Here is a 26,242-nt window from a genome sequence, read left to right on the forward strand (position 1 = left end):
TCATTATATAATACAGCATTACAGCTATACCTATTAGACACGGTTCGTTATTTGACAATTTGGAGATCAGCGAACTGAAAGTTTATCCAAGGTATGACACTGTCACAATGCCAAGCGTCGAACAATTTCACTGTGTACAAACTCAAGTTAAACTTGTGTACCGCCGAGTGTAAGGATATATATTATATTGTAGGTATTTTTGACTTGACATTTAATCGTCAAAACACTAAGTCGCGTGGGTTATTGTAACGTCAAAAACTCAAAGACGAGAGAAAAAAGTACAAGTAAATTATTATACAGGACGATTTTAACCAAGCATGATCACCGCCGTTTTATTTCAACAATTAAATTTTCAAATTCTGATTTTTGATATTTTTAAAAATATGTACGTATTTGATGTACCTATTTAACCATCTTTTTTTTTATAATTTGTGCTTAAGAGGTGTCCTGTGATGATATTATAAACTTATGTTGTTTAAATGAGAGCTCCCCCCCATTTTACTGTAAATTATTTAGGTGAAATTTTTTTAAACATTTTGATGTAGGTACTTACTTAAAAATTTAAACGAGTAGCTTATCAGATATCAAAATGTCTATGCTAAAGTAAATGATATAGTCCTTAAAAATGGTTTTCCAAAAATGTAAAGTTGATGAATTATTAATATCAGATCCAGAATTTATCATACTTGGACCTATTAATGCTGATGAATTAATATTAATCACATCAATTTTAAAATCTCCATATAACTCCAATATTTTCTTAACCCATTATCGTGGTCCTGTTATCCTACGATTATCTTTAGAGTACAAAGCTGAACAGCTGAAAAACTAGGTACCTACTACAATAGTTAGAATTTTCTTTCTGTTACTTTGAAATGATTGGAAAAATTATTTGTTAAATAATATTAAAAGTAAAAAATTAAGGTTCTCTTCGAAAAACATAAGTTCTAATCTAAACGGAACAATCCTTTTTTTTTATTATTTAAGAAAATTTACAATCTATATACAATTTATATAATAAGTAAATATGATGAGTACAATATTACAGGACATGAAAATCTGAGGGAAGGAAGTGTCCAGTGACACTACTTCCAATTTAAACTTAGGGGGGAGGTAACTTTATAATAAGTAGCACTAAGCATTTTTTAATAAATCACGCGGCCTTTTGCGTTTGAGGTGACGAGGGTGGTTATCAGGGATTGTTAGAAAGTTTTGATATGAGTGGGTTTGGATGGTTAAAGGTATTTTTATGAAATTTGTCATAATGATAAGAGGCAAGTGTGGATTTTGATGGTATGTTGAGATCATGATTTAGGGTGCGGTTGCTGACGTACCGGGGAGCATTAGAGAGGACACACAGAGATATTGATTGGAACGCTTAGAATTTGATTAGGTTTGAGTTTTTAGTGGTACCCCACATTGAATTCCGTAAGTCATTGCTGGACGTAATATTTGTTTATATATTAGTGTTTTATTATTTAAAGGGATTTTGGATCGTAGAAGTGGTCTTAATTTGTGAAGCCTGAGATTAAGGGAAGTTGTTCTTTTAGCTTTGATGTGATTAGCCCAAGTTAGTATTTTGTCGAGAAGGAGTCCTAGGTATTTAACGGAATCGACAATGGGAATTGTTTGGTTAAAGGAACAATCCTAAAGCAGTACAAAAAACATTTTTTTTTTGAAATGCTGGGTTTTGAATAACTGCCATTATTGAAGGAAACGAGTGAGTGAGTGAGTGGGCCTGTATAGTTAATCACCCGGTGTGCAGTATTATAGGTAACGACTTTTATTGTTATTAATTGTCAACTTGTTTTATACGCGGAAGACATATAGGTAGGCACTTAGGTGGTTTTTTGATATGTTACTGAAAATAATATTATGCACATTACGCAGTTGGGTAATGTAAAATATCAATCACTCTATGACGATATTACCACGAAACGTAAATCATTTCACTTCGCCGTTTTGACAATGATTTTCGACTCACCGATTGATTTACGGCGAACTGATAACTTTACGGCAGCTCTCCGTTATTTAATATTTTGCTTTCAGCGAACCTGTCTCATTCGCCCCGTCTCCGTCGTCATTCGAATTGATAATAATAATAATATATAGATCGGACCGCATCGATGGTTACCTTGTCCCAGGCGACTATTGCACATTATTTTCTATCGATCATATTATTATTATCGTCTGTTGTTATCGGGTCGTGCAGTCTGTCACCGCGTCGCAGTGTGCGGCCAATCAGATGTCAGCGTTTCATATATTTCATATTTTTCCCAGTACAGATTTTTTTTTTCTTCCATTTCATTTAATACGTTCTCATTTGTTTCTCGCTACGTCTGTCTGACATATTTTCTTTGCGTCTTATTATAGTTTTTTTTATAAAATCATTTTACCCATAATATAAACTTCACGCACAGCATATAATATTGTAGTACACGTTTGTTACCTACAAGAACTTAACTTGAGTCCACGTCATCGTCTCAAAATAAAATGGAGCTGCGACTAATTAAGTGAGTAGTGAAATTGCCCACATAAAAGTGTCACTAAAGAGCGACTTCTTTCTCAAGACTAGGTACGTATTGTCAAATAACAACAATTTATAAAATGATACAGGTATGCTTCTTTTACAACAAGAAATTTATTGATCGTGAATCACAAATATAAAATTAAAAAAATTATTTTATGTACGTATACCATATTATTATATTAATGGCGTTTAATTATTATACGTGGGTAAGGACACCAAATATTAATATGTAGTACCTACTATAAATTATTGTATTGAATTTAGCGTAATATAGTTTTTCGCATAATTATTTTATGCTAATATAATAAAATTACGAATCGATGGAATGTAAACATTAAAATAAATGTCATTAACTATATTTGTATCTGAATTGAAACGGTCACAAAATACATGACAGTTTATAATTTAAAAATATTTTATACTCTTATTATATTATGTTTACAAAAGTTTAAGATTAAAATGAAATAAGTAAGCCTCGTAGCATAAATAATAAAATAATTTAAATTTACAAATTAAAAAAAAACATCAATAATTATAATTATAAAGAGTTAATTAACTATTTTCTGAACGCATACATAAGTCAAGTCCAGTTTAAAAATGGACGGAGTGGGTAGAAAGTCTTTAAATTGCCGTGAATGTCATTGACGACAAAATGTTTCTATTCATTTGGAACTTAATATTTCTTCGTGTAAACGGTGCTGCCACGAACACTAATCTTTTGTCAAGAATTTATTATAGCGAATAGTTATTTTTTTTCTGTAGAGGAAAAGTAATTAAAAGAAACCTATTTTAACATTATCATGAACGGGGTGAAGGAAATTACTGCAAACTATTCAATTTAAGACTTCGTATTTATACTAAAAAAAAAAAAAACGTCAAAGGAAACCAAATAACGTTATATTTTATTATCGTTTTTTTCCCTAAATTTTAATCTCTTTATTCTTTTATAAAACTAAAAACACACATAATTTCGATTTTTACCGCGTTTCATAAATTAAGTCAGCTCGGTATAATCTATTTCTCATTATCTTATAATATATGTTATGTAAGTTTCTAACATATTATTTATTATCTTTTGTTTATTACTATTAATTATATTATCATAGAGCTTTGCTAAAGATGTTTCAAAGTGGTTTGATTTATATTCGTAAAATTTTCACATTTACCACTGATGATTTATAATATTATAACAACTATCAAAATATTTTTTTACGGTAGTGAAATTCTCGAAAAAAAATTAAATTTAAATTTTTACCGTAATCAAAATTACTGAAGTACAAACAAGATATTGTTCACTTTTAATAACCAACAAGTAAACGGTTAAATTATTTATTACTTTTCGAGACGAATGTACACATGACAAATCATATAATAATTACCTACATAAAATATAGTTGTGGATACAATATAAATAATATTAATCACTAATTATTAACAAAAAAATTAAATGATATAATAAACGTTTGGATAAATGTATGAAGAACGAATATCCCATTACAAATGCTGGTAATAATAATATTTAGAGTAATTAAAAATATATATTTAACTAAATATTCTCGAAATTTGATAGTTTTTAATGAGATTCGATTTTATTATTTAACCGTCGTGAATTTTTAAGTACTCGTTTCTTAACGCCACAAAGTTCATAATAGTTTTTTATATTTTGTCAGCTGGACGTATTTTTTAATGATCTAGACAAATTTGATACGTGTACAAAATGATTGTACAACGTCGTCGGAATACTTGGAATCTTGAATTATAGTTAAGCAGAGCAAACAAATTAGCATTTTAAGTGTCCTGTGGTTTCGAAGTAGTTTCAAAAGTGTTTAAGTTTTTTGGGGTTTTTTTGCGTCTTTCCAGGTCCCCGAAATCCAACGATAAAGCTGGGTTGACTTTAATTAGTACAAACTTAATAAGGAATAATGTTTCGGTTAACAGAGTTGAAAACTTTCGCGTAGAGTGTCTCTTGAATGTTAATACCATTTTGACTAATTCATTGAAGATTAACACCTCACGGGACGACGACCGGTGTCTCTTTTTCGTAATTCTTGGCTCAAGTTTACGGAGCCGTCTCCGGATTGAATGGGAAACAAACAAGAAACAACAATAATCAGAACGAGATGGGTAATTCCGCCTCAGAGTACGGCGATAAAATTAAAAAACATAACACATCTTAAAACAAAAGAGACCGTATACTCGGGAAAGTTTTTCAAATATAATGATTTAAAAAAAAACCTCAACCCAGGTGAGACGGTTAAAATTTCCTTAGACGCTCATAATCATGAACAAATTCTAGCTGTGTGAAACTCCTTTGTTAATCCTTGAATATATAATTACGTTCCTGTAAATAATATCTCACCCACCCTCCACCCCCACTTCGAGAGTCTAACTTGGCTGAATGGTATTTCTCGAAATGCACTCGGTGTGGTTTTATTCATCTACACAATAGATATCATTTTTCCCCACTCAACGACGGATTGATTATTTTCATAAAATAATATATCATCATAAAAATATAATAAATATTCACATATTATAAAACAATGTAAATATCGAATAAGAAAAATGATTTTATTTAATTTCAATGGTTTTTGATTTTTTTTTTTAGCTGCCAATACACAATTTATTTATCTTAAAGACATATTGCTCTTATTACTTATCATTAACATGTTTATATTTGGTTTTAACTTTGAATTGTGGCTTAAAGTCTTATTATTGCATGTCAGTTAAACAATATGGACCTCACCTAAGTAATTTGATGCTCAACTCAAATTTCGCAAATATTTTCTCTCTCTCTCTCTTACATACTTTCCTCAATTTATATTGTCGTCAAAACAATCAGATAAAAGGTTTTTCCCGGAAAATAACATTTTCAATTTGAACAAAGAGATATAATCGTGCACAATACTAAAATACGATGTTAATTAGGTACATCTCTTTGTTGATTCAATTTTACTTCTAAACCTAAATGCTAAGAGAAGCTTTCATTGAAAGTATACAGATATAATATAAATATTTATCTGCAAAGATTACAAACTTCGATCTACTTCCGACTGAAAACTTAAACAGTAATTCGAAAGTTGAGTTTTTTTCGTTGTATTAGGTTTTGATACGATACTAATTTAAAGTAAATGCAATTATATCAGAGTGTAACTAACGTGGTGAATGTCAATGAACATAATTAATTATTAAACCCTTTTCCTACTTAATTATTATTTACTTTTATTTTCATAATAACAATGTTAAATATTGTTCACTTTAAAATATTCTAAAATAAACAAAGCGTTTACAAAAAAATTTAAGATAAAGTTAAAAATATATCAAATTTAATTCCATTATATTATATTATATAGGTTGCAAAATATAACATTGCTTACACGTAGTAATTACATACAATCAATTAAAAACATATAGGTAATTTTATTATTTTAATGATTTCAACCTATATGTGGTAAATATCTTTTCAATTTATAATGAAAATGTAACTAGAAGTTCTCATATATTGACAGGTGTTATTGACATTTCATTATTTTATTTAGATACATACATGTGCGGTCATAAATATGTAGCTTTACTTTTAAGATCTAAAAATTAAGACTGAAATAAAATTAATATTATGAATATTTAATATTAAAAAAGTGCAAAGCACAAGTTCTTATAAATAATTATATTTTTAATGTTAAATTATAAATTAATTATAGCATTATTCAAGTATTAATCGTATAATCTAAACAAAAACATTTGCCTTTCAAATTTAAATAATTATTCCAAGTATTTTCTGTCAGAATTTTTCTGTTTATAAAATAATAAATGAAGTTGAGTTGATTTAAATAGGTTCTTGAAATATAATTTAGTATTATTTGTGTTTGGTAATTATATCAAATGTTCTCATTAGATTTATGAGGTGTAGTTAAAATAATTATAACTGATTGTAATTTTATTTTGGATTAAACTAAAATCAGTGTAATGGAATAATCAATAAAAACCCAACAACATAGCCCCACGCTGGATTAATATACTTAAACTGCAAGTTTTGTTTCTCCTAACTGTTGTAGGTAACAGTGTCACACTAGACACCCATCACACCCGTTAATCTATTATTTCTGTCATCGCAACTCATCGTTTCCGTGTTAATAATGTACTCTTTACTAACTTGGATCCGTTTAAATGTTTTGGATTTTGAAATATTTATCATGACCCATTTCTCTCCCCATTTCATTGAAAACCACCCTAAATTAGACGTTGGCCGTGCTTTATGATATCAACACGTTAGCCAGTCTCACGTAGACTTTCTAATCAAATAATCGACAAAATATATCGTGTGGAGAGCTATGAGGGGACGATAACAACCCCGAGGGCGATTTAATTTCAAGGACAAAAACTCAAATGGGTTATACAATATTTATATACGCGTGTAAACTATACACATGCTGATACATAATTATTATTATTTTTTTTTTTATACCCTCATCGTGCAACGGTATTAGGTAGCAATTGGTATTCTTACAACGATAATATTATTATTATGTTCTTATATTTTTATATTTTTATCAAAGTATCAATCGTTTTGGTAAAATATTTAACCGTTCGCCAAAAATCTCGTGATTAGTACGATCGATTCACGGCATCGCCGGCCAATCAACGGCGAAATCCTCGAAAGTTTTCCGCTCATCTGCTCGAGTATGTGCCGTACACGTACGTATAATAGGTACATAATAATGTTATGCGTATTATGGTGTTCGGGACCGGAAAGTCGTACACGAGCGTTTTATTTCGGCTTTTTGGCGGTTATTAGCTCCACGTCGTCGTTGTTTACGATACCGCATACCATAATAATAATATATAATACCAACTGTACCTATATACATATATTTGCGTAAACACCGCGTAGGTACGGTCTAAATCCGATTTGAGCGCGGCGTATGCAATCACAATAACAATATTATTATATAAACACAGGTGTTTATTGTAACGTACGCGCGACCGACGGGTGCGGCGCCGGGAAAGTACGCATAAATGTGAATATATATACGTATGAGAGCAGAAAATACCGGTAAATTCGATTATGAACTACCCCGAGGCGATATTTTTTTATTTTTTTCTTCCTTCACTCTCCCTCGGCCCGTCGAACAATAATAATATGTGGATTCCCTTCGGGTACAAGGCGGTTACAATCAGGTCACGTTTATAATGAAACGGTCAATTTTATGGAGGATAACCTGCACCCCCAGACCCCCACCCACCACTCATCCCGCACGCGCCGCGCAGCTTACGGCGGGCCGGGACGACAAAGTCGGAAAACGATGAACAGACGATCGGGTGTGTGTGTGTGTGTGGTGGCTGTGTGTGAGGGGGTGTAGGCGGCCGAGACGGGTGGGTGATTGGCGGCGGGGACGGGGAGGGGGGCAGGACAACTATACGCGTATAAACCGTATTTGGTTATTGCTTTCGGGCGGCTGGTGGCACGTAAGGGCGTTTGTTTGTAATGGAAGCGAAACTGTCCCCTTAAATAAGGTTTATCATTAAATTTATTGGCATTATCTTATGAGTCAACAGCGCGTTTACGAAACGTCCCGCCCGGCTGCTGCCGCCACCGCCGCCGCGTTCTCTCCAATAACTCAAACCCATTTGTTTCTCCCTCCCCGCCCACCGTACGTCCGTTTCGTCGTCTCCTCCGCGCCCTCGCTCACTCTATCACACACACACACACACACACACACACACACACTCTATCTCTCTCTCTTTCTCTGTCGCCATTTATACGTTTCTCTCCACACACACACACACACATAGAGACAGTCGGTTTACCGTTTTCTCTCATCCTGCACCGCCGTCGCGCGTGCAAACAATCCGCAACATTAAACTGATCAGTCCGCGCGTATATATAGTTTTAATTATTTGAACACACATACAAGACGTGTTGTGTACCAATCGAATTTAATCTCGGTATTTAAGTGTCTGACTTCCTGCTCTCCAACCCGCCCGCCACCTCATCAACACACCGACCCCCCACACTCAAACCCGCAGCAGGCCTGCGACGCCCTCGTTTCTTGTTCGGCGAGAGTCTCCTCCGTCGACACCGTAGCCCGGGGGTAAACACGACTAGCGCCGCCGTGTACCGTGCACCCAAACTCGAGATCCGACTGAATTAAAACCGAAAAAAAAACTCGGAGCGCGTGATTCGCGATACTATACATGTATAGAATTATGTGTTGTATCGGTCGGTCGGTCGGTGGATAGGTGGGTAGTGGCTTCGCAAACACACTCGTAATCCACACACTTCGCGGAGAGTAAATAAGATTATGCGTTTACGCGTCAATTTCGAATCGCCTAAAGGTATATATTTTTAAATTAAACGTATTTATATAGCCACGTGCAATAAATAACAACAATGGTTTTAGCGTATTTTTTTTACCGGGTATATAGTTTTAATGAGGAATTCATATACTTGATATACTCATCACTATAGCGGCTTTCGTAATAAAATATACGAACAATTACATTTTTTAAATGTTGTATTTTTGTTCTTATTTCTTAAGAATCCAATAAATCTACTGACCTAGTTTGGGCAGATCAAGATATTGATAGTAGGCAGCAAAAACTGAAACAATGTCAAAATAAATCTAGATTGTATGAAGCGAAATTTTTAACGATAATTTATAAGACTTGGTGTGATTTAAATGTTTGGAAAACCGTTAGTTTGTCTTTCATAGTAATCATACAATTAAAAATAATGAACTGTTCTACATTTTAGAAATAAAATATCTTTTTTTTGTAACAACTACACAATTATTTACAACATATAAAAAACTGGAATTACTCTACTTGGTTATTTACTAAGTTAAACATTGTTGTTGAATTTTAAAATTTAATTTATGGCATTGAATAAACATGCTAATTATTATTTTTCTACATAACTTTTCAGAGGTTTAAATTTAAATAATTATATTGATTTTTCACAGTCCATTGGCAAATGTTACATAATCTTTAGTGCATAATATTAAATTGATATATGTGCACCATACGATGTATTTTAACATTTTAACATAAAACACTCATCGACTCGTGTTGCTTAGATTCGGATGGTATTTTAAAATTAATGAATTACATCGTATTATCGTGTACTTGTGCCAGTGTCGTTGTATACGTATGATATATTTCGTGTAAAAAATTGGTAAAAGTCATGTACTTGTGTTTGAAAATCTGATAAATCTGAATTAAACATTATTTACAGTTAAAATTCTATAGAAAGTTTTGTTGTATTCGGTCAAACACTGCATTCAATTTTTGTCTTGTCTCGTCTTATAATATATAATTACAGTTTGCGAATTTAAGTTGTTCCAAAACAAACTCACGTAGTTATCTAAATTATCTATGCGTCTCACACTTGTATCTATTATATTATAGTCAACCACTATTAGTATATTATAAATTATAATAACCTGCATGGCTGCATTGCACATGTTATGCCTTATAAATTAATATTATTCGTTTAAATATATCAACATTCTTCAACATTAACAAAATGTGCCTATTTGTGTATTTTATATTTTTATCGTAGTTATACCTATATTATAATATATTTTATTCAATCATAAATTCTTGTTTGTTGTACTTGTTGGTATACTATATGTGTATTGCATGAGTAAGGAAGCGTATTTTATGGTGATTTATTTTTAATAATACTTTATTGTTTCAACATTTAAAAAAAACTTATTTTCAGATTTTTAATGATAAATTGTTTTTGAATTTGAGATGCTTGGCTAGTTGGATCATTATCAGTAGGTACCTAAGTTATAAGAATTACAATCAAAAAATCAAAACCCCTATACAATATAATAATATTAATGTATTCTTCAGGCGTATGTTTACATAATTTTGATTTCTGTGTTACGAAACAACAGCAATAATATTATTTCGTTGCGTTATATTGTATAATTGTATAATATAAGTACAACATTTCATATGTTGGTATTTTATACTTATTGTTTAAACCCGGCGAGGAGAAGAAGAAAGCGTCTCTCTGCACAGCTAGCACAGGTGTATTGATTAGTAATAATACAATATCCGATTAAAGGGAGCGGCGATGAGTGGGTCGTCGGACGGAGAAAAAGGATTTTCGTCGGTGTCGCGAGTACCCCCCTACCTATATATATATATATATATATATATATAAATATAAATTTCCTACAACTCTCTTTTCCCGTAAATGAAAAGGCGACTCGTTGAAAATAACGTCGCTGCCCGTTGCACCACGCAGTGCGGCAGTCGTCGTCGTCGCGTAACGGCCACGNATACAATTCCTACAACTCTCTTATCGCTCGTGCCGGTATATAAAATAAGCGTACTCGACGATTTGGCCCCAAAAACGTCGCCTGGCAAACGGTCACCGCGCGCGCGTGTGTGTGTGTGTGTGTGTTCGCAAAAAGGTTTAGCCTATGTCGTATTCCGAACTGCCTCGATGTAGGACCGGGCGCGCGAGCTATTATTTTGGGGGGAGAGAGAGGGAGAGAGCGTTTTTATTCGGTGAAACTTTTCCCGTAAATGAAAAGGCGACTCGTTGAAAATAACGTCGCTGCCCGTTGCACCACGCAGTGCGGCAGTCGTCGTCGTCGCGTAACGGCCACGTAGAAGAGTACAATATAATATATGTATATATATATATATATACGTATAATAATATAAAAACAAACGATATGGTCCGGAAAAGGTCGTCGCCCGGCTGGGACGTGAATTTTACGACGGTCGGTGTATATCATTATGTGTACGGCGCGATAAGTCTCTCTATTCCTATAATATGAAATCGATTCCTGTGTATACGCATAAAATAGCCGACTTCTACGAATGTCGCTTGCTGCATAAATTGTCCGCGCGACGACAATAATAGTATCGTTCAGACATTATGATACGGAAATTCCGTCGAGTATAATAATATAATATATTACATCGGTGGAGTGGCAGGAGGCGGTTTTAGAGAGATTACGGTTTAAAACACTATATTATATTAGATTTTAAAATGTTCTGTCCTAAAATAATATTGTCAGTGTCTCTTTTTATTTTACTCACACATCCGATATTTTTTATTACTGATTAATCCATCAATCGTTATACTAATGTCAAAGGAGAAAACTATATTTTATAACCTATCAATTCTAGTAGACGATAATTATCGATATAATTACTATAGGTTTTGGTATTTATTCTGTGAGATCCTCAGCTCGGAATCAATTCAAAAATTATTTATTATTCTAAAAAAATCCACTTTATATAAAGATATTTAACTTGTATATATAATAAGTATAAAAGTTATATAAATATGTATTAATAATGTAATTTACTGTCAGACCAATGGCCAGAGCTGTCGCAGTCTTTTACGTTAATAATAATAATAAAAAAAATGAGTATGTTTTTGATACATTTTAAAACAAAATGTACACGTCGGATCAGATCTGAGTACTCTAAACGCGATCCTAACTTCTGTAACAGATTTTATGATAATGTCAACGTAAGCCAACAAAATGTCAAACAATCGGAATTGACAGAATCTATATGGTTAACCAAACAGATAAACCCCGTTCGTATTATTTTTAAATCGTTCAAGTTTATTGGCGATAATCTTCGATAATCTTTTCAATCAATGCAGCAGTGCAGCTAGTATTCAATATTATAACCTTTACGTTGATATGTCGTTTGTTATAAAAATATGTAGAATATAGGTCATTGTATTGTGAACTTTATTCGTACACTTATAACAATTATCAACAAAACGTAATTTAAAAGGGAACACATAATTCACATTTTAATCAAATCCCATATTTAACTTAAAATAGAGACACGATTTTTAAGTAGCAACTGCATAAAAATTGATATCAACAATGTACAGTAAAGTTAAAAAAATCTGTTATATTCTAAATCTGTTGTGTTGCTACATAGGTGAATGTATCAGTAAAACATTTGTATCTGACTTACACGGTGTGAAATACTTAAATATAATAAGTACTAATTAACTTTCTTGAAATTGATGTCTCACTATAACAAATTATAAAAATATATCATTATTTGTGTTTTGTCAGAATCTTTTTTTTATTATTTTGATTTTTAAAAAGATTATGACTTCTATTAGTTATAACTTATAAGTATTTAATTTTTCAGAGATTTTCATAATTTGTATAACTTTCTTAAAAATAACATTAATTTACATGAAATACACTATATAAGTGCTAAAAGAAAACTTCTGACAAAACACAGATATCATTATTATATATTATATCGATATAATAAATAGGTTATACTATCATAGTATGAACAATGTCATCTGAATCAGTGAAATATTTTAGGTGATCGATTTTTACTAGTTAACTTAGTAGTTAGTGCCTATTACGTTTAAGAGATATATACGAGACATAAAATTAAACTGCAATAACTAATAAGTTATATTTGCAACAATCTCTCGACGCGGAAGTCATCATGGACTTGTCATTTAGGTGCCGCAAAAAATATTGAATATCTATTCGCAAAATTAAAACAAAAGATTGAGAATCACCGGTTTACGTCCTGCGGGACTGCCTCGAAAAACAAAATAATAAAAAACCGTAATGATTTAAACATGTCCATTTTTATGTAACGTGAGCTGTATATTACAATATGTAAGTGTTTTTGGGACAACATGAGAATTTTTCGCCGAAGGGCTCGGTGTACGAGTATTTTATCCTTGTCGTCGAGGATATTGCAACGCCGGTCCAAGCACAGCCGGAGTGGGACGGTGGTGTCACAGCGGGACGAAAGCTCAAACCTTTTTTTTTCATAACATTATGTACGTATACAATCCGCGTGCTTATACTGAAAAAATGCGCTTTGACGTAACGGCCGGCCACTCGTCACTCAGCGGGGCCGTTGCCAATTATTATTATTATTATTATCGCGTTTATACGGCCGTCCGTCACTGGGCTGTCCCCGCGGCGAGGAGAGAGCCCCGCCGACGTGCACTTAACCCGACCGCGGCGACCTAATAATATATTATTACGATTACTACGATTATTATGACTATATACCGAGCTACTGCCTCCACCGCCTCGGTAGTCCTTCCTCGTCCCGTGGGCCCACGATGCTTCCCCATCCTCCGTCGTATATTGTTATTAGTATTTTTTTTTCTTCTCTCCGAGAGAGTTTTTATTATTATTATTATTATTATTATTATTAAGCCCGATGTCTGTCAACGTATTTTCCGCTGCGATCCCATTGCTAATGGACCGCCGCCCGTCTCTTAATTGAATCCTTTCAAGGCTTATTACGTGCCATTATCTTTAATTCCGTGTATAGCGCGTATTATGTGGACCGATGCCCCCTGTGCGGCGCCGACACCGGCCGCGCAGACCCGTCGTTAACCGGAATCGCCTTTTAAAAACTAAAGGTCTACCGCTGCACCCGCTGGTGTGTGTCCGAGGCTAACGACAGCTTCCGAGGAAATTAATATCGGCCCTTCGGACTGTAATACACAACATGATAATATTGCCACGATAATGATATACATGATCGTGAGGGACGCTGTGCGACAGCGATACAACGAAGACGAAGACGACAACACTTTAACAAAATATTACACTCAGTCCAGCGTATTTTCTGAAACGGCGGTTTTTTCTGCGCATCCCCACTTGACACCCTGCCATTGGGGAACCGGTTTCGATAGCAAAGTGACGCGAGGGCATGCGCAGAATCAGCGCGTTCTCTCGCCTGGACAGTACTGTATATAAGTGTTCCAGTGCGATTAAATGTGTACAAGTTGCTCAGCGCCCTATAGCCTTAACAGCTTCAGTGATATTAATATCTATAATCGGTTCGTTGTGACACTGCCCGTAGCGCTACTGATTATTTGTTGCAAGTATTTTCATGGCCGCCTTATCAGAAGCCCATGAGCAGCCAGTATATTATCTTTAATCGTGGGTGCCGGTTAGGTCGTTACCACACTTACGGTGGTGCGCGATCAAGAAGATATTATATCTTCTAGATAATGTCGTCGGATAATGCCTGCTCCGTTCGATCGTGAATTTTTCACGCTCCCAGAGTCCGAGCGAAATAATTGTCAGTCGTTTTTTGTGTACAAAATTAAACAGTGTGTGCCTAGATTAGTAGACGCAAGTCTGTGAAACCACTATTTACAATAAATTCTCGTCCGATGTTAAAGGCGTACCATGTTAATTTCCGTTTGATTTTCTACCAAATGAATTATTCGTACTGTAATAACGGTAACCGCATATTATAATTTATAATGATATCAACACATTTACATAAGGTATTATTTGGAAAAATAATTGTATGTTTACGAACGGGTTAGGGACTTAAGGTAAGGTAAAAATAATTCAATTTTTTAAAAACAAATAAACAAGTATGTACCTTGAATTTTCCAAACGCAGGCCGCACCTTTAAAATTTTTAATAATTATTACCTATACCTACTTATAAAAAAGGCTTCTGTTGTGGCAGACCGTGTATAATAAACATTCTGTTTTTCCGGTTTGCCACTCTCAAACGAAATCATATATAAACAAAATATGTGTCATCAAATAATATAATATTATACCGTCGTTGTATTGTTGCACAGTTTACTGTGTCGTTGCCGTTCGCTTGCACTTGTTCGTGTCGTAAACATAAGTTTCGAATTGTAACACATCAATGAGGGCAGGGAACGCGAACGGGGTAACGAACAAAAAAAAAATCCGACGGCCGTATAGAACACATAATACAGTAATATACGGAATCTGGACCCGCGTGGAATGAAAAAATATATTATACACTCCCAAGTGTGTGTACGTTTTTATTAAATACAGAATAAATAAAAAAAAAAACAAGCTAATAAACATTAAATGTAATGCGTACAGACATATTACAAATGTAAGCCTTCTAAAAACAGCCGTCTCGCAAATCGCACTGTGTACTCACACACACATGTGTGTATCGTATAGAACATATTATATATGCATAGCTGTAGTACATGACGTCACATATTGTATTGTATGCTTTAGGTTCGTGTGTGCTGCCATGTACCAATATAGTAATATCTATGACGGCCGCGTGTGTTTTAAATATGCCACCAAGCGATATTGCTATATTCGCGTAATGGCATAAACAACAAAATATTTTATAGTTCGAACAAGCCCGAGAAAACGCACAATGAATAAAATACCTATACATATAATATAGGTTGTTGCAAGAACGAAACAACTCAAATAATGTTTTGAAAACATGCAAATACTGGAATATATATATTATTACAAGCGTGCGGAATTAAAGCGTTTGCAAAATACAACCCGTCTTGAAAAGGACCGGAAGTAGGAAGAGTCGCGTTTTCTCGTCCGACACGTGGACCATCGGCGACGTGGTATTTCCTCGTCTGCGATCACATCAGATTCGACTCGAGACGCGTCGAGATTATTATATATGAATCTAAGATTATTGTTGTCGGGACTAGTGACTTAATGTGGCGTTGGCATATTTTCGTTTCGAGACGTTCGACAGACATATCCGAGAGTCAGTCATGGAATTGCATTTGTTCTGGACCATCATCGAAAGTGAATATCAACACTAATGTTTTTCTTTTACATTTTTTGCAGACTCAGGAGTTCTAATACTATTCTAGTATTTTATGATTATAATAGTGTCGTTTCAATACAAAAATATCCACACAATCATTGCTCATTTTACCAAACATGAGTGGTGTAAATGAACGATTAAATACTTAAAAACAATTTCATTTTATGATCTGTTATAAGGTTTATATTTCTGCATAATTTATTTTTTGTCACGAAACCCAACGAGATTATTGAGATTTCTAAACGAATTCATAACGAGCTGTTCAAATATAAATTTTAAAAAATACCTACAATTGATGTAGTTATATTACTACACCTGATTCAATAATTATTTTTTAATTTTCCAAAGCTTGATATGACCAAATATTTGGACGCAATATTAATCATAGACATTTAGGTACTTAATAGGTAGTTATTCAGATGTTGATGGGTATTGTCAGTTGTTTGTTTTTTCTTAAAACAAACTACAACCCATCATGCAGTAAACATGATAGAACTGTCCACATCACACCAACAACTTTAGCTCAATACCTGTTGCTCTGTGATCATGTAGCTTGGTACAGTTTGTCTGTATATAGTGATGAATTCTCAACCAGTCGCCGCTATTTGTTACCAACTTTACATTGTTCAGTGAAAACGTCTTTTTCGCTTTTTAACTGAAACACAAAACAAGTTGGAACTTTGGTTACCGGCTGCATAAATATGTTACGACATTGAATAACATATTATGAATAAATCGATTTTTGAATTAGCAACATGTTGCTGCCGAAAAAAATGGTTTATGTCGCTCCAGCGTACTATCGATATACTTTACGGAAACTGACTGTATGGTGTGGATAATAACAGCCACAACAGCAACTGAAAGAGTATAATCAAATGTATTGTGAACATTGGACAGTACTGACGGATGATGGGAAAACGTGGCACGAAATTTCCCGACGGATATTGCACAAGGGACTTACACCGTTTTACTTTTACGTTTGACGTATTAATATCCGTGTCGCAACGATGACGCCGTGTGGCTATCCGTAAAACGTCACAGCATGTATACACGACGTTCAGTTAATATGTTTACTTCCACCTATTTGCGGCTTTTACGATTTCGCGAACGATTATAATGCGAGACACTTAGAGGCACATTTTAATGCCAAGCGCGATGTACACCTCGTGAACCGTAATCGATAATAAACCGATCACGAATTCATCATTGTGGTCGAGTTAGACATTTCAAGATATCGTATTATAGTAAGAGTTTTATCCGTGTATAATTATCATCGATCGGATTCATGGAAACGAATACTCGTACGAATTTTTCGCATTGCTTAATCGCCTTACGAAAGTTTTCTGGATTTATCTCATAGCTCTCAACCTTAGAGCAATTAATAATATGACATCAGTTATCATTGAAAATGCCTTATATATAAGTTAAGCAAAAAAAATAAACCCAGTAATAACAACTAAAATGTGGTAGAACATTATCAATTTATAAAATAATACCATACAACTTTTCATAACGTTTTTTGGGTGTCTTAAGAATTTGGGTTTTAGCTCATGGGAGGATTTTTGGTCAACGACCATACATAATATAAGTAATAATAATGAAAGCGTTGTTCAAAACCACACACTTATCTACCACTCATGACTACGCGTTTTTACTACACCGCCCAATACCACACAAATGTTGTCTCTTGTTAAAAATGGAATTTTGTAGGGTCGATAATCCAAAACCACACACATTTGATTCACAGTTAAAAATTAAATACTAATTGTTATTAATAAATAAATATTCGTAATTAATAATTGTATTAATATATTATATTTCTAAAAAATAAAGATACAAGATAAAAGTTAAAGATATAAACTGTTCTATTGAAGATAATAATTATAATGTTTAAATTAGAATACACATTTTACATCCGAATAAGAGTTATCAAATATTTATTCAAAGTTATATCATTGTTTATGAATCGATTATATACATTTAAAATAGTTATTTATTTACCCTTATCTTCTTGACGTGTACCTACGGTTAACTTCTACGTGCTTGTCGTATTTCAGACAAATGCATGTGTCATTGATACACATCACAGTGTGTGCAGTATAAAACGGTGTGATTTTTTGGGAAATTGTGCGGTATTGATGCTGTATATAAAAAATAATGCGGATTTGAACGACGATATTTTTTTAAAATGTGCGATTATGCGATGACTGCCAGTATATGATTCGAACGGAAAAACAAATATTAATTCGCAGCAAATACCCAGTAAATTTTGAAGGTAGGAACAAAATTGAAACTAAAAAAGCTGCTCTCTGTATAATCGAGTATACCTATCAATATTGTGACTTTGAATCTAAACGAAGATTAAATACACGTATTTATAATACAATATAATAATGTATTATAGTTGCATGATATCTCGGGTGCAGCTCGTAATTAACTGCTCGTAAACGTCAAAATCGAAAACGTTCAGATAATAATTATTGCGCTCGCGGTCTTGCGGCGGGCGGCCACCATAGGTTAAAATAAAGTTTCCCGCCGTCGCTCGCACTCTGTTAAAGACTTTTGTATAGCGATTTGGCAAGTACACCCCTTTTCGTGAACCGTCGACGTCGTTGCCGGACGGGAAAACAATGCTTTTGTCACGAACACTGATAAATTATTATATGGCCGAGCGGGGTTCGGATTAAAAACACGCTTTATATATCCGCGGGAAAAATAGAAATGGGGGCGAAGAAAAAATTAAATTTCAAACGTTCGTTGCGGACTCGGACCGGACGAGTGCGGCCAAGTGTAAAATATCGCGGTCTTTCGCATCCGTCCGTTGGAATAATATATACGATGTCCGCGAGAGTTATTCTCTCTAATGTAACAGATCGGTATAATATGTATTATATTTCATGACAGCCGCACATCGAATACACATCTGAAAGTCGAAATTCCCGCAGAGAGTCAAATTCGTCAACCGCGAACTTATAGGTATACGAATCGTGTAATATATATATAGGTACAAACCGACGGACAAACGTGCGAATTCGATTTCGTCGTAACCATCGCGATTCGACCCTACGTCAATTTTCACCACTACGGTTATCACGTTTCGGACACTATATTATTATTTTTACACACCTCTCCGCGGTAGACATCGTATAGACACACGAGTTTTGATATTCCCATCCTCGCGCGATCGGTACATAATCTATTATAGTGGTACATTTGAATTGTACGATATCATACATAACATTACATATTATTATCAAAGTATAGACCGTATATAGTGGATGTCTGATATATTTTGAAATGATTCATGAAAAATTTACAAATTCTGTGTCTTCTAGTGGACATCATGGTATGTTCATGTTTCTTGAATTAGTTAAATCCGAAAATCTCAAAACTCTAATTTCTAAAATTATACATTAGTCTGTATTATACAGTTAGCCTACATAGCACCACAAGTATAAATGGTATAATTTTAACTGCAAAGTATCTGATTGACGATTAGTTTTTACTTTTCGATTCGATATAAATGCAGTGATCCGCTGTTCGGTCCGATAAATTATGCGTCTACACACCTGTAACTCGCACATATACATAATATTATATATAATTTATAGGAGTTTTTCGTAAATCATTATCATTTATACGTTTAAAGGAAAAAAAAAGTTATAAAATATAAATCGTGAGTGAATAATACGTATTTGTGAGCGTATATATTATAGAGGTAGTTATTGTTAATTAAATGTAAATCTCTTTGTACGCGTATATATGTACTCGAATATTGTTTATTGCGTGGTTGATTTAGTATAATATTATATATTATTTTGACGTTGAATACGACTATCGAAACAGATAAACGTCAATATTATTTTGAAATATTTCGCGATCCATAGTAGTTGTAAAATATGCTTTACTGGTTTTTTTTTTAAATAAAAAAAAAACAAAAATACTATAATTTATTATGCTCGTAAACGCTCGGACGATTGGATACAGCGTTTTACGACCAAGGCCCATATTTGTATATCACTGTTGGTGAAGTTTACAACGGTTGATTTGAAAATTTGACATGTATATTACACGCGTTTCCTCCGATAACTTAACGTCGCCTAAGTCCTATAATATGATATTTATGAGATATATATGTCGGGTCGTGTCGGACACTCAGAATGTAATATTTTTTCGATCGATCTACTAGCCACGTATATATTATTACATTGTTATAATAACAATGCTATTGTACTTCTATATGATTTATCATTCAACTGCGTGTTCGATCGATTTAAAACGCTTAATCGTTTCTCTATATGTTTTTGAATGAACACTTATTCTGCACAGACTTCACATAACATAACAAAACTATTTAAATAATATATAATTACTTGACGGAAATCAATAACAATACTTCAATATTCCCTTAGATATCAGAACTATTAAATCGGCTATTTTTAAGAAACACGGAAATGTACCTGCGCATCTTAATTTTTTGTTCGTTTCAAGTTTATGCATAAATCAAAAAATACTAGAAATAACAACCAAATCTATATGATTATTATATAATAGCTGGCTAATGCAATCTTCCGAAATCATGTTCCATAAATTTACATTATAAATATAATATATTATTATAGAAAATGTTGTCTTATGTATTTATGTCACATATGTCGGCATTATAATATAATCCTTGATCTGGTTGCTATTTTAACTATATCAATTATGTAACTATAAATATAAAATATAATAGTCACGTATTAGTGTATTACATATTTTCCATTACTTACCGAACATTGTTAAAAATAAAAAAATCTACTCACTAACTAAGGACGAAAAATTGTAGCCCAAGATGACATTGTATTCGATCATCTCAGTTTATGAACATATTGTGCTCCTTGTAATTTAAGTTTGATAAGGAATTGATCAAATCAACACTCACAATACAAAATTGATTTGCTATATTGTACCTCCTATACTATTGTGTACTCACAAATTTAACCATTTATTATTAGGAACTTAAACATGTTTTATGAATAACGATTAGAATGTCACCGATGAGTTTACCTTGATAAAATATATTATATATTATCATTTATCATCGTGCAATTTAAGCTGGGTAGTTGACCGAAGGATCGCCGACCTTATAATATAGTATAATATTAAATTTAGAAATTAGCATTTCTGGTTTAGAAATCTGTGGCACGCAATTATTCTCACATTCAAGGATTCCATTAAAAATATGATTGTCAAATAACTACTTTTGCAATTCTTAGAAAATATGTACCGAAAATTACGGCTTCTCAAAACATACATTTACGAAAAACCACTAACAAGGGCATTGGCTGAGGTCGATTTGTTCCACATGTCTTCACAATATGATTATTATACACACTTGCAATCAGTAGTTGTAACCCAAATGTTTTACGTTTATAATGAATAATATTTCTATGGGTGAAAAGCAAATCCTTCATTTTTGAATTTCAGGAAAAAGAGCCATTAGGGCGAAAACCAAATGTTCGATTTCGGCAAAAACAGGTCCACCCGGCCAAATTGTATAGGATTTCCGGTTAAGGAAAAGAGAAATGGAAACACCATATTTTGTAATGGAGTACGCAGTACTTACGACATTTTAAGTTGTACCATAAAGCCTTAGAATTTTAAGCACCTGCACCTTCACAAGACTCGACTTGAACAATTAAGTTTATAATTTATGTTTTAATTTAATGATTACATATTTTTCATTCAACTGAAGGAAATTAACTTGCATAGGGTGGATAGGTCAGTGTTACATACAACATTATAATATAGAATATGTAAGTGTGTGTCACTGGAAAATTTGTCTGGTAAATTTATAGGTATACCTACTATTGAAACTGCGATGAGTTTTGTTATTTATAAATTTAGTTGCTTTTATCGTTTGCTTGAGTTCGAACGTTATATTTCCGTACTGCATCGATTATGAGTTGTACTTCCCAATGCATAGTTTAAAAGACTTCTCCGGATGGTAGGAGTACTTACAACTTATTTAGGTGGTCTTTTAATATTGAAAATATATAATATTATCATATATTATTTCTCATGTTTTGTAGTTATTCTTGCAGTTTCGACGATAAAAGATAGTTTGAAGCTCGAATCCGAACTAAATGTTGATTTTGGACGAGTAGGTATTCCAGCTGTACTGCGTATTTAATATTTTAATGTAATATATTATTTAGCAGTTGTTATAATAACTATACTATTTTACAGGTTATTTGAAGTGCGATTGTTTATGGCAAGTTTTCTTTACAACAAAAGCTTTTATAAGTAGTCATATTGGAGACTGGTGAGTTTAGTTTTTTTTTGTTTCAATTAATATTAATTTTAAATTTAAAAAAAATTGAATTAAGTTTCCAACTTTATAAACTTCCTAATAGATATGAAAAGAAAAATGTCTGAGCTGTAGTCCATAGGAAAATATGAATACAGTTTGGCCAACATAATATGAGATCGGTGATGTTGTTGTATCTTACCCTGCGATACCTGTTACATAACGAATAGGTCTAATATCGTGACGTACATGTACCTACACATACAGCGGCTAGAACGGCGCAGCCGTATGACATATAATAATATTATATTATATATACCTACTGCACGTAGCTGCTGTAGGTGAATTGCAAATCATGTCGTGATATATATATATGTATACACCGGCTAGTCGTAAAGTTCATAAACACGTTTTTTTGAAGTCGACTCTGCCGTTTTAATCAAGTCTCGGAGGCGGCGGTGACGGCGGCGGTGCTGTTGGTTGGCAATTGAATAACGCGTATTTTTCCGCGCGGCGCCGTAAGGAGTATACGTTTTCACGCGCGCAACACAAAGTAAGAAATAAATAAAAGAACAAAAAAAAGGAAGGAAAAAATCGGATAGGAGAGGAAAAGCAACGTAAAACGTTGCGAACGGCGGCGGGATGGAGGAAAACATTACGTATTTATGTATTTTAAAGGCATCATAAAAAATAATGAAACAAACTTCCTTGCCTGCAGAATTATCGGTTTCGTCGCGCTAATATTTCTCTTTTTCTCATGTCGGTGTTCGTGTGCGTGCGTGTGTGTGCGCGCCTCCGCTGCTGCAGCAACACAACGCGCCCGCCACGCCGCTCGCTCTCCTCACTGATGTAATAGCCAAATCCAGCTTTCCCTTGTCGGGATTTTTCATCGTATTTATACATTTTTCCTCCACCCCCGGCCCTTTTCGCAGCCGCCCGACCACCACCCGCCGGCCGACGACCCGAGAGAACGCAGCTATTTCTTTTTATGCTCGACGCCCGGGATATCACTCCGGCATTATTGCCACTAATAAAATCGTCAAATTTAGACAGATTTATGCGGTACATTATTTTTTATTGTTATGTCCTTCGAGGCTTTAGGACCTGGGCCTCGTGCATGCGCCACCACCCCACTCACCACTACCCCATCACGCTTTCCATCGCGATACTCACGCACACCCGCACGCGCGCACGTGTTATATTCAGGTCCCTTTCGCCCCCGTGAATATATATATAGGTATATAAATTTACCCTCGATACGGCCGTCACCCCAGTCCCCACCGCGAACCACTCCACCACGTGACGGTGTTTTAGGAGGATGTTTCCCGCCCGAGCACCTTTTTTTCTCTCCTGCTCGTTCTTATCTCACACTCCGGCCTCACAAAAATTGTGTAACTCTTGTCGTAAATACACCGCCTGTGTTTGCTTCGCGTGCGATGCGCGTACGAGCTCGAGTACTATGAGGCGTCTCCACGATAGATGGTGCCAGCTGATTTGCTGAATAAAAATGTTTTCAGAGACGAATCGAGCCTGCCGGAAACAAAATGAAGAGAAGTCATTTCAAAAACTGTTTCTATTTTTTGGTCGAAATAATGTGTACTTACCTAAGCTATGCCCTATATGATTAAAATACTATCATATATTATGTTGATTCCGCGTTGAGTCTCTCTTTCCCATGATTTGTATGATCTTTATCCACTCCTGAAACCTGTACATCAATAAATGTTTCATGTGAGTCTTATGTTTATCCGACGAGGCAGCTTGCGTAGACTTAAGTACCGTAGTGCACGTGCCACAGCTAAAGTGAAGCTCGAATGGTGTTATCCCATAAAAATCAAAACAAATCATGGTATCAATTAGCTAAATTGTAATAATATAATATACATACTACCTATGTTGATTATTACGAAAATAGCAATTAGTTTGATAATAATTGACAAGTACGGATTATTCGTGTGTACCCGTAAAATGCTACTGCAGAAGATAAACAAATAAATATTCGATTCTGATATCGGTGAACTGATCAAGGTGGATATGATGTGACGGGAATCGTCTGAATAGAATAGTACAATCATATAACTTTTGATGTAGGTAAATGAGTTTTCGGATTTAATGTCAGGCGAAGAAGGCGTTTTTCTTCGGACCCAGTGAATTATTGTGTAAGTGATAAATAATAGTAGGCACCTATTAATATTATAAGCATGTGGATAATCAACATTTGTTTGCGGTGCTTAAACTTATAGGAAATATTAACAGTTTAGACACTTAAAGTAATAATTATTGGACCATTTTTTTTTTCATACAGTAAAACATTTCTAGTTCAGACATTTACTATTTCCATATAATTTTTACGATTTGTCTCCTTTTCAATAACACCTAATATCGTATTTTGGTCATTTTTGTTTTTGTGGTTATTATTCCGTTTTTGGAACTTGAATAACGATTAACGGTCTGATATTTTAAATTTAAGTTTGTTTGCTTAAAAATATTTAAACAATTTTAATGATAAAATTATATGTATAATCTCTCGGTTATAGAAAGTGGTGGTCAAACAATTCTCATCATATGGGCGGAAATCGTGTAAATCGATCTCGGTATGTACAAACTACAAGAGCATTCATAACAAATTATGTGATGTCTTATGGTAAAAATCAGCATATATATTATTATATGGTATATACGATGAAAACAAATATACACAGAACAAGTATGTGTGATTTTTTTGTCGAAATTCGTTCAATTTGTTGTTGGTTCGGTACGACGTTTTCTGAATTGCGGAGAAGTTTTCCAGTAATTTAGTGACGGTTGCAAATGTAATATCGGGAGCGGAAGGATGGGGGAAAAAAGTTTTAACGAACGAAAGTTGACGAAATAAAGCCAACAATTTATGGCGACGTTTCAACTTTGAAACGACCAATACGTACGCCGTTTCTTGCTACTCGCGTCTCCACCAACTTTTCGGACACGGAACAAGGAATTAATTATACGGGCCAGGAAATAAAAACGTCACTTGCCCCACCCCTCACGATTGTCACTCCTCTTCCCACCCACAGACTTCTAAAATCCACCTTTGTTTTTTAATTTTTTTTATACAAAAATGTCTCATTTCCTTCGTGGAAAAAACAAATTAAACAAACAAACAAAATTATGGGATTTTAGTGTTTAACTGAGTTTTTGAGGGAGAAACAGCAAACACTCGGCCACAGAAACTCATTAGCTTCACAATCTTCAGTGACGCAAAAACAAGTATAATAATATAATATTAAGAGATCTTAAGCCGGATAATTAAATTTATTAAAAAAAAAAAAACATAATACATAGAACGTGTATTTGGTTTAGTATATTATTATGTACAGCATAAATAAATAAATTATTTACAAGTGTTTAGAGGGGAAAAAAATTAGGTTAACTATTAATATTAGTAATTAGTAATTTTCATTCGTTACTACTTTGTTGTTTTGCTTTTTTTCGAGCACTGATGAGTGAGGGAATAAGTCGATTATAATTTCAAATCACTATTATTTTAAGCTTAAAAATAAATGTTGACAGGCCCAATTGTATATAAGTAAGTAATTCGCTGTATGTTACAAATATAATATTTATTTAACAATAAATTACTGTAGTAATTGTATTTCAATCCAAATGTTATGTTTTAAAAAAAAAGATAGTAAAAACAATATCGAAATCGTATAATGGCTTCACCTAAATTGCGTTAGATCATTGGTATAGTTTTGTGATCGTCCGTGTTAATTGAAAATAATGATACCGGTATTAAAGCTAATACATACTATATTATTATATTGTATTATATATTATATTGTATTATAACCCTTG

At 33.7% G+C, this 26,242-nt stretch overlaps 1 long non-coding RNA gene across 2 annotated transcripts in view; it reads left to right on the plus strand.

The window, feature by feature from the left end:
• The first annotated feature begins 2,259 nt into the window (after positions 1 to 2,259).
• Positions 2,260 to 26,242, plus strand: part of LOC111032003 — a 30,957-nt gene continuing 6,974 nt past the window's right edge. The window contains exons 1-4 of one of the 2 annotated variants that reach the window (XR_002604271.1): positions 2,260 to 2,575; positions 22,191 to 22,261; positions 22,348 to 22,423; positions 24,946 to 25,109. This is a non-coding gene — a long non-coding RNA (uncharacterized LOC111032003). Of the gene's footprint in view, positions 2,576 to 22,190; positions 22,262 to 22,347; positions 22,424 to 24,945; positions 25,110 to 26,242 lie in introns of those variants that run through there. The other variant, XR_002604272.1, reaches the window with a different exon arrangement.

This window comes from Myzus persicae, unplaced genomic scaffold (assembly GCF_001856785.1).
Source record: "Myzus persicae strain clone G006 unplaced genomic scaffold, MPER_G0061.0, whole genome shotgun sequence".
NCBI classification, from domain to species: domain Eukaryota; kingdom Metazoa; phylum Arthropoda; class Insecta; order Hemiptera; family Aphididae; genus Myzus; species Myzus persicae.